The sequence below is a fragment of the Rhipicephalus microplus genome, chromosome 2 (assembly GCF_043290135.1).
Source record: "Rhipicephalus microplus isolate Deutch F79 chromosome 2, USDA_Rmic, whole genome shotgun sequence".
NCBI lineage: Eukaryota > Metazoa > Arthropoda > Arachnida > Ixodida > Ixodidae > Rhipicephalus > Rhipicephalus microplus.
This window is the reverse complement of record NC_134701.1, coordinates 258,110,703-258,120,634: the sequence shown is the minus strand read 5'-3', so window position 1 is coordinate 258,120,634 and position 9,932 is coordinate 258,110,703. Positions and strand designations below refer to the sequence as shown.

Sequence of the window (9,932 nt, the reverse complement as noted above, 5' to 3'; positions counted from 1 at the left end):
GCGGGCAAAGGGGATTGATTGATTTGTGGAGTTTAACGCCTCAAAAACCACCATATGACTATGAGAGACGCCGTGGTGGAGGGCTCCAGAGATTTCAACCTCCTGGGGTTCTTTAACGTGCACCCAAATCTGAGCACATGGGCCTACAACATTTCCGCCTCAATCGGAAATGCAGCCGCCGCAGCCGGGATTCAATTCCGCGACCTGCGGGTCAGCAGCCGAGTACCTAATGCACTAGACCACCGCGGCGGGGCTTGGGCAAAGGGGAGACTAAGCAGTACTTAGAATGCAATATAGTCAAAACTAGCTGGTCTATAACTTTACACGTCAAAAAATGTGCGAGCAGGTACGGTTGAATAAAGGCATCATCGAAAGGGGCATTCTTGGCACAATCCCCCTCCGCTTTCGGTGATTAGGGGGATCTTGGCTCACACGTGTGATTGATTTCGTTTATATGGATATACCAAAACATGAATAAAAAAAGAAACCGGTATCTTCTTTCTCGTGTCTGTTTAAAACTGCACCTTCATCATATTTTGGTGGATAACGTTATCCCTGCCATAGACCCGCACGTGTACAAGCCTCACGGTTGGGACTGCCATTTCTGGGCTTGCGCACATTACTTTTGCGTTCATATATTATCTTTGTTTTTCTGCACTATCGCTATATTTCAGTGATAGTCGTCGTTCATGCTGTATTTTTTTTTAATCTGTTGCATTCGTGTAAGTAAACCTAACCGAGGGTACTTTTTGGAAGGATGAATACTGACGACGCTTCGAACCGGCCGGCAGCTCGCCGCAGCGCGCCATCGTTGCCTCAGCTCATTTTACTTGAAACTTGCCCCGTCTTCAGAACGTTATAGGTCGTAGTTGTTATGTGTTCCAAAAAGGAAGCTTGCCGACTGTTTTGTAGTGTACGGGGAGGAAGCCACAGTCATTTGTATGAGGGAAAGATGACAGCACATGGCACGTCTTCGCCCCCATTCATCTCAAGGTCCTTTTTGGCCAACGTCGAAAACCGGTAAGAATCCTTCTGTTGTTGAACAGTTGTGTAACCGTTGTTCCTCGATTATTGTTACCTCAAACCAGATGTTTTAAGACCTTTAGCGCCGCAATTTCTACCTATTCATTCAAAATATATTTTTTTTTGTACAAGGACGCACTACTGAGCTTGCTTCATCTATCCGAACAATGCACCATGTGCTGTTCCGATAAGAGCAGGAACTCGAAATGTCTCAGTGACAACATAGTCTTGAAAATATCACTGCACATGTACCGTAGACTATTGTAATTTCAGAGTACATACAATGACAGATACACAGTTAATTTGTATGTAACAGTATACAGTTGACGTTACCCTACGCTGAGATGCTCACCCATTGAACACGTATTTAGATAGCCATTGTGTAAAGGACACACAACGATCGTATTTACTCATAATAGTTATCATTGCTTGCCTGGGCTTATTACATTGACTGGTGTAGTTCACTATATATTAGAAACTTTAATTGCTGCCATTTCAGTATCTTCACGTGAACTGTCTAAGACTACACGAATTTTACTTACTGCCGAAGCTAATGCACGTTATTATAGGAACGCTATAAGCCAAGTGCGTTGTGATCGAAAACGTTACTAAGCTTGAAAAAAAAGAGGGTCAAATAAGTGCGTTTAAAAAAGCAGGTTACTATTTAGAGTACTTGGTATTCTACTATAGAACAGCGTAAAACCGATCCGGGGGCCTCACAATTGATGAGGCCGCGTTAACAAAAGTTACGCCGTGAACGCGTTCCCGACTTCGTTCGGAAGGTTGCACCAGCATTTATGTAAAGCCCGTCGCTCTTTCTAACGAAGCTATACATCACCATTGTTTGCCCCGCCGCGGTGGTCTAGTGGCTAAGGTACTCGGCTGCTGACCCGCAGGTCGCGGGTTCGATTCCCGGCTGCGGCGGCTGCATTTCCGATGGAGGCGGAAATGTTGTAGGCCCGTGTACTCAGATTTGGGTGCACGTTAAAGAACCCCAGGTGGTCAAAATTTCCGGAGCCGTCCACTACGGCGTCTCTCATAATCAAATGGTGGTTTTGGGACGTTAAACCCCACAAATCAATCAATCAATCAATCATCACCATTGTTTGTGAGCGCGCGTTCGATATGGGAAAGTGACCGTGAACACGGGGCAAGTCCCTGACCATCAACGGGGTATATTGTAGTGCAAACTTGGAAAATACAGATCAAAGAAAAGAAGTAATGGTGGTGGTAGTGGGTAGAAGAGGAAGAAGGCGCCTGATTTCTGCAGGCTGGTAGAGAGCATGGTGCAGTGCCTAAGAAGTAGGAGGGAACAGAAAGGCCGAGCGCTCTTACTTTTTTTTTCTCTCATCTGTTTTCCAAGTTAGCGCTACTGTGTACCCCATTGACGTTAAATAACTCGCCCAACAACAAATCTTACTCATCCGTGACTGCATTACTGCTTGCCGGCGTGTACAGAGCGTTGATGACGTATAAAGGTAAAGTCGCAAGATAACCCCGAAAGCTGCAAGGGTAACTTGACATTGTAGACAAAATCACTGGTTGCGCGATGGATACGCCATGGTTAGATATTATGGGTGCTGCCTTGTCACCGCACCGGTGCTGGCTTTTTTTCGTACCCAGGAGATAAAAGGCCTTCATGTGGGCGCCGCCGCGCACATGAAGGCTTCATACACGAGAATAATCTTCATAACCATCTAGCGTATAGCAAAGGCGGCCGCGATACAAGCACCTCGCGCTACTCAACCCATTTGCTGTCTTCTTCTCTTGTGACTTATTTTTTTTGCCGTGCCAGTCTGCGCGTGACACTAACTCGGCCCGAAATTTTTCCTTTCATGCATCGTCGTTCTGTCACTTCTCACTGCACGTGTCGGGCAGCATATTGGCGAGAACGTGCGAAAAACTGGGGGTGGGTGAAATACAAGAAACAAGAAATGAAAGAAAAAGTAAATAATGGCCCCATATCTGCATGTTACACCGCAAATGTCGTCGAAAGACGATAGTTCCGCCTCTGGGGAGAGAGAACAAAATCTTTATTTGATGTTCTGCGCGAGAAAATCGGTGAATGGTATTCTGGAGGCGCTGCGTTAGAGTGCCTCGAGCATGCAGCAGAGGCAAACGAGTGCATCAAGTCACGTCACACGTGAGGCATGAGCGCTATGCGGCAGTTAACCTGGAAAACTGGGCGCGCGCCGTGCACGCCCGTCTCTGAGGTGATAAGGTGTAGAACGCAAGGCGACGAGTAGGTGCCACCACCGTGTCGTCTTAGCAAAGTGTTGGAAACACTTGCCGTTTCGTGCAAGCGTTGCATGGCCAGCGCAGCGTTATAAAGGCTACTATCCTTTAACTTACTTATGTATGCCTTTTCTAGTAAAAAAAATACACATACATAATATTGACGTGTTGTCATGTTGCCTCGGATATGCGCAATAATTGCTTTTTATATGACACTCGCAGAAGTATGAATGCTGAACCTTGAGCATTATTGGTGGGCACTGCGGATGGGGGCCGTTTGGTGTATGAATTGGTCACGTTGAGGCCGTTTAGGATACCGTTAAGGGTGGACAAACAGACAAATACACGGACAAGAAATGTACAGACAGACAGACAGATAGGCAGACAGACAGGCATACCAAAATTTTTGCGTCGAAGGTCCCTAAGAAAGACTATCGTACTTAAAATAACGCATAATAAGCAGTAGTGGGCTGGAGAGGACAAGTTTGCTAGTTCTAGTTCTGAGCTTGACCGAGGCCTCATCGAAAGAAATAGAAGTTCTAGCGAACGTGTTGGCCATGAAGGATTGTTAGCGCGTCCGCGCCGTCTTTCCTGCTCTCTGTCTGCAGGGCTACATGCAACGAGGCTCCAAATGCCAGCGCGAGCCGAGGGTAGACGGAGCGAGCGCTCTCATACAAATCTCCCAGGTGCGACGTGAACGGTGCAACGCACTAGCTCGAAATTGCCCTCGCGTTTCTACTGAAGTGGCGCATTTCGAAAAGGAAAGGCATTTGCGTCAGCCCCCGGTGGCGATGCTCTCTCTTCGACGTTCGAGGGAGCCGTCAGTGCCGCTAATCATCGCCGCCGCTGGTGGTGGAGCTAGAGTGAGAGTTTGCTCCACTCTGTCGCCCTCCTGGCGTGGCACGCGTTCTCACGTCTCCCGTGAGAGGAGGAGAGGAAATATGCGATAATTAGCAGATTAGGCTGATCATTACGGGCCTCGCCTTCTTCTCTTTTACGTCCTTGCCCTCCCGTCAGTAGTAACTCATGCTTGTTCCTCGCGTTGATCCTACTGTTCCTCGTGCACGGACGAAAGATCACTCACCACCCCCTAAGGTCCAGCTGGTTCTCGGTTGAAGCTGAGCTAACGTTTGATGCAATGTATTGTCTTCTTTTCCCTCTCCTTTCCCTGTGCTTATTCGAATGCGCTTGGGACTTACGCTTTGACCTCCAAGGTGGTGCCGGTGGGAGATTTCTTCTGTGCGTTGTTTAACAACAAAAAATTCGCAGCGTGCGCGTTTATTAAAAGCCGAATTATCCTGTCTTTCATTCCCCCTTAGCAGCCATTGGCATGTACATTGAGCACTATCTGACAAGAATGGGTTGCTACGTTATACTCACTGGGTGTGACCTCTTTGGTTTTAGAAAGGTTTAGCGAGCGTTGGACCGCAGTGTCATGAATACAGTGAACTAGTATATACAATGAACTCGAGCTGGTTAAAGGTGGGAAGTAGACACGAAGCGCAAGCCGTAAGAAAGTGTGCGTGTGCCACCTCTCACTTAGTCCTTGGAATGCCCGCTGGATGGCGGTGCTTCTATATGCGGAATATATGATGAAAAGATACGAAATGGTGGTACTTGGAGTGTTGACTGGATGGATGAACAGACACACAGACAGATGCATAGACGGACGCATGGATGGCTGCGCAGACGGGTGGACGCATTAACGGACGCAGGTGTGGACGCACGAACAGACGCACGCACGCACGGACGGGCGGATGGACGCACGGACAGTCACACAGACGAATGGAAGTAAGAACGAATGGACGGACGGATGCTTTGCCTCACTCGTCATCATTCACCCCGTAGATATGCTGCCATTTTTTTTAGTTCACTTCCCTTCTTATTTTAGCCCCTCACTGCACTGAAGCCACAGAAAATGTACGCAGCTAACCGCGAGTCAAGTGCTACGCTGTTTCGAAAAAAGCAACAAGGGGAAAGCTTTTGTCAAGATGGAGAGAAAAGTGCTTAGCGCGGGGAGATTTTTTTGTGGTGTGGAAATTCATATTTCGTTTTAGAGGTCACCGTCAATTGGTAACACCATATAGTAACCCCTGGAAAACGGAGAAGGGGATTATGTGTGTATCTGGTCTTGTCATGAGTTGGGAAAGCTGCGGCAAGGTAGCCCGGACAACGGGACGAAGAAAATGCAGGATACAGTACTGTGTCCTGTATGTTTTTTGTCCCGTAGTCTGCGTTGTTTCCCCTCAATTTTCATAAAACAAATAGCCCACCCAAGAACCCTTGTAATAAGGAAAGCTTCACATGCTCATTTCTAAGTCAATTGTCTCGGATACCGGAAATGAGATTTTTCTTGCTGAAGCCACAGGCCAAGCGCATAGCATCAGCGTCACAGGACAAGCATAGCATAGCAGCGTCACAAGCCAATTGCATAGCATCTTCTTTTGACATCGTAGTGGTTTCTTCTTTTGCAGCAGAACGTTGCGCCTGTCTCAGTAGCGCGTACAAAGTTGTAAAAGAAGAAATAAATTCATTCAAAAGTGCCTAGTTTTTTTCATCTTTTAGTTTCAAATCTTCAACTTGTCTTTTCTCAAGTAATATTTACTGCATAGTAAACAACCTTGCACGTTGAAAAAGAAGTAGCAAAAAAATGTGATAGCGCAGAGACAAAAAATAACGTATGAATATAACATGGCGCGCTAAGTATAGCTACAGGGCCAGCGCAGATGTATCGAAAGAAACCTAATTATTTATTCTAATGCATTCCAATATATGCCGCCATTGAGCTCTCGGTGCTGACTTCTTTCTTAGCGTGCACTGTTTCATTCAGTCTAATCGCTGACCGCTTTCGTTCTCGCGTTTCGCTGGCTGTTATATTACGAAGGAGCCTTGTTAGTTGTGCGGGACATGGTGCTTGGATTTATAATCAATGCTTGCACGCACACACCGTAATGTAAATGCAAACGGTCGCAGAGCATACAAAGAAAGTGAGCACGCTCAAAAGCAAAATAAGGCGAGAGGTTAACGAAAGGGAGAACTGCGTGGTCATTGTGATTCATAACGAGCTGTCCCGGAAAGAAAAGAGGGATGTCCGCGCATTGTTTCATAATGTTTTATAGTCTCGTACTTGCCTTGTTCCTTGAAACGACACGCAGCGGCTAATCAGAAACGCTGAGGCCCGCGAGGCGCAGTAAGCACTGGGACGGCGTCCTTCGCTCTGCTTTGTGCGTTGATTCGCGAGGATTTTCGAAAGCTGTGGTGCTCTTTGCTTTCGAGTGACGACGCCGATGGGACTGTGTGATTGAAAATAGGGAAAAGGGAGAGCTGGAGGGAAACGGTGAAAGAACAAGGTGAAAACGGCGACGGCGTCGTCACCTGAGTACTTGACCAGGTTTTCACGATCTTCATGCCTAATGCGGAGAAATCAAGGCGATCCGTTTCCGCTATTCAGAGTTTTGGTTTCGGAGGCCAGTGTTATATACACTTCGGGTGAGACTTTCTCCGTACCGTCAACCACACTTTTGAAAAGTTACGAGATCTTCTGCTAAATGGTGTAACAGTTACAGGGCTCGGCTACTGACCCGGAGGTTGCGCGTTCAATCCCAGCCGTGGTGGTCACGTTTTTATGGAGGCGAGGCGCTAGAGGCCTGTGTACGGTATTATATCAGTGCACGTTAAGGAAGACCAAATCGTCAAAATTGCCGAAGCCCTCCCCTACAGCATATCTTTTCATCACATTGTGGTTCTCGTATGTAAAACTTCAGATCTTCTTGTTAATAATAATAATAATAATAATAATAATAATAATAATAATAATAATAATAATAATAATAATAATAATAATAATAATAATAATAATAATAATAATAATAATAAAAATAATAATAAAAATAATAAAAATAATAATAATAATAATAATAATAATAATAATAATAATAATAATAATAATAATAATAATAAAAATAATAATAATAATAATAATAAAAATAATAATAATAATAATAATAATAATAAAAATAATAATAATAAAAATAATAATAACAAATATTATTATTATTGGAAAGCAATGAGCATGCCTGTATGGAATGTCGCAGCTCATACCACATTTTCTGTGCCATTCAGTCTATGCAGGTCTTAAGGTAACCTGAGCTGTTTGTTTTGTTGTTGGTAAAATATTTTCATGTTAAATAATACAATATTAGTTCCGCTTGCTCCTGCTCTTTCTTTCTTTATTTCGTTGAAACAAAGCAGTCCATGTTCGCTGACACTGGCTTCAATGTTTCAGTGGCAGCAAGAAGATAAAGAAAAAAAAATTCAGTGCCTGTTGACACTTACGGAGCCCTCATTTATTATCCTAAATCTTTTCCTGTGACTCATGCGTCGCAGTTTTCGCTTAACATCCGACGAATGACTTCATCTTGATCTTCATCTTGTCGTTTCTTCCATCGCGATATGTTGGCGCTTTGACGACATCGCGGTCAGCCAGACAGCACGACAGCGACCCTCAAAAGCTAGGTGTTCATCGAAGTACATGCAGGCATAACGCCCATAACACCACGCTCTACGCTTCACTTGGAAATCATGCTGAATGAAAAGGCGCCTGTCGCCGCGTGTCGTGCAGGCGTTACCCGTCATGTCGTGGCGAAATCTCGAGTGTCATGGCTAACAGACGCAGAGTGAGAAGTTAGATCTAGGCCGAGAGACATCGGGCGGTGACAGTGAGAATAATACGTGCGTAAGATATGAATGTATGCTTACGCACGCACGGCATGCGACGATCTCGAACTATCTCGCCGCGCAAGGTAGCACGTTTAACTTCTTTTGCGCACTAACAAAACGAGGGTGGCGATTGCGAAGCTTGTTTTCAAATGGATTTCGTCAGCCATGCCGAGGCAGCAGAAGCAACAGTCCCGTTTATACGTGTATGAATGTACGTTTAAATGGTATGAATGTACGCTTAAATGGTATGTGGGGTTTAACGTCCCAAAACCACCATACGATTTTGAGAGACGCCGTAGTGGAGGGGCCGGAAAAATTTTTTTAACGTACACCCTAATCTGAGCACACGGGCCTACAGCATTATCGCCTCCATCGAAAATGCGGCGCTGCAGCCGGGATTCAATCCTGTGACCTGCGTATCAGCAACCTTAGCCACTAGATCACCGCATGCACATTTAAATGCGGTAATCGTTGGCGGCCTTCCTCCTCTCTAATTTTTTTCTATCTTTCAATGTGCTTTTGTCATCTGATGGTTGCTTGGGCAAACAAAAAATAGCGAGGGAATGGCATCTTTAAAAAAAAAACTTGACCCCGTATCTGCATGTTTTACTGCAAATTTCGTTGAAAGACGATAATATTGCGTCTGGAGAGAGTGAAAAAAAAACGTTTATTTGATTTTCTGCACGAGAAAATTGGTGAATTGTATTCTGGAAGCGCTGCGTTAGTGAGTCCCGATCGTGCAGCGAAGGCGAACGAGCGCATCGAGGTACGTTAGACACGAGCGCTATCTGGCGGTCATCTTCGAAAACGATGGAAGGCGTGCACGCCCATCTTGGAGGCGATAAGTTATAGAACGCAAAGCGACGGGCCAAAACCACCACCATGTCATCTTAGCAAAGCGTTCGAAAAACTTGCCTTTTTTAACATCGCATTGCATTGTCAGCGCAGCGTGAGAAACGCTATGATCCTTGGAATTACTTGTGTATGCCTTCTCTAGTGTAATGACACACATATAAAATATTGACGCGTTGTTAATGTGCCTCATATATGCGCAATAAATGCTTTTTATTTCACAATCGCAAAAGTATGAACGCTGAAAATTGAGCAATATTGGTGGGCGCTGCGGAGGGGGTCGGCCGTTTGAAGTATCGTTTGGTTCCTTTTTGGGTATCGTTACAGTGGATGGACGGACGGACGGACAGACGGACAGACAGATAAAAATTTTTGCGTTGAAGTACGCGAAGAAATACTATCGCCTTGAAAATCAACTCTCAACGCAAAATACAAAATGGGAGGCTGGTCTTCTTGCTCAACACGGCCCCTGAGGACCAACTCATGGCCACCCAGCAGGCCCAAGGGCTTCCCAAGAACCGAAGGGCTTCAAATCGTTGCCTAGGCGGGGTTGGATCCGCATCAATCTGCCAGGCCAAAATAAAAGTCATTTCCCTCCCTCTTTCCTGCAACGCCGTCTTACTTGCCGCCAGCGTTTTCCTTCGGAGGGAGTATTTCACGCTGTGTTACGAATTCGATTGGCTCCTCCAACTGCACTTCATAACAGGGCGCCAGCGGTCCATGAGTGACGGGAGTATAATATACCGACTGTACGTACACATACTCGGGCACTATTGAAGCTGTGATCAAGATATGTTTGTGTTTGTTTGTGTAAGGTATTTGAGTGTGGGTTTTTCACCACAAAGAAACGCGGGGTTTTCGGAACCCAGAATTTTGAAACGGCGCCGGCGGCAGTTCAGAGACGACGGCAGCTGGCGAGTTTGTTGTGGAGAAGCGAGCAGCGACGTATTTTGCAAGCTCCTGGGAATATAAAGTGAACGCACCATTTCTGGCTGTCCAGCTGTTGGTGTTTGGAGACTTCGCGGAATGCGATCTTTCTTGCACAACTGGTGGGACTCGATGCATGCACGCTTAGCCATTTTTAATGTAAACTTTTTTTTTTC

General features: G+C 45.6%; 1 long non-coding RNA gene across 1 annotated transcript; it reads left to right on the top strand.

Annotated features, from left to right (window-relative positions):
• The first annotated feature begins 721 nt into the window (after window positions 1-721).
• Window positions 722-9,435, top strand: LOC142788067 (uncharacterized). The gene is made up of 2 exons (XR_012889269.1): window positions 722-1,020; window positions 9,157-9,435. It is a non-coding gene; the product is annotated as an uncharacterized LOC142788067 (long non-coding RNA).
• The last annotated feature ends 497 nt before the right edge of the window (window positions 9,436-9,932 follow it).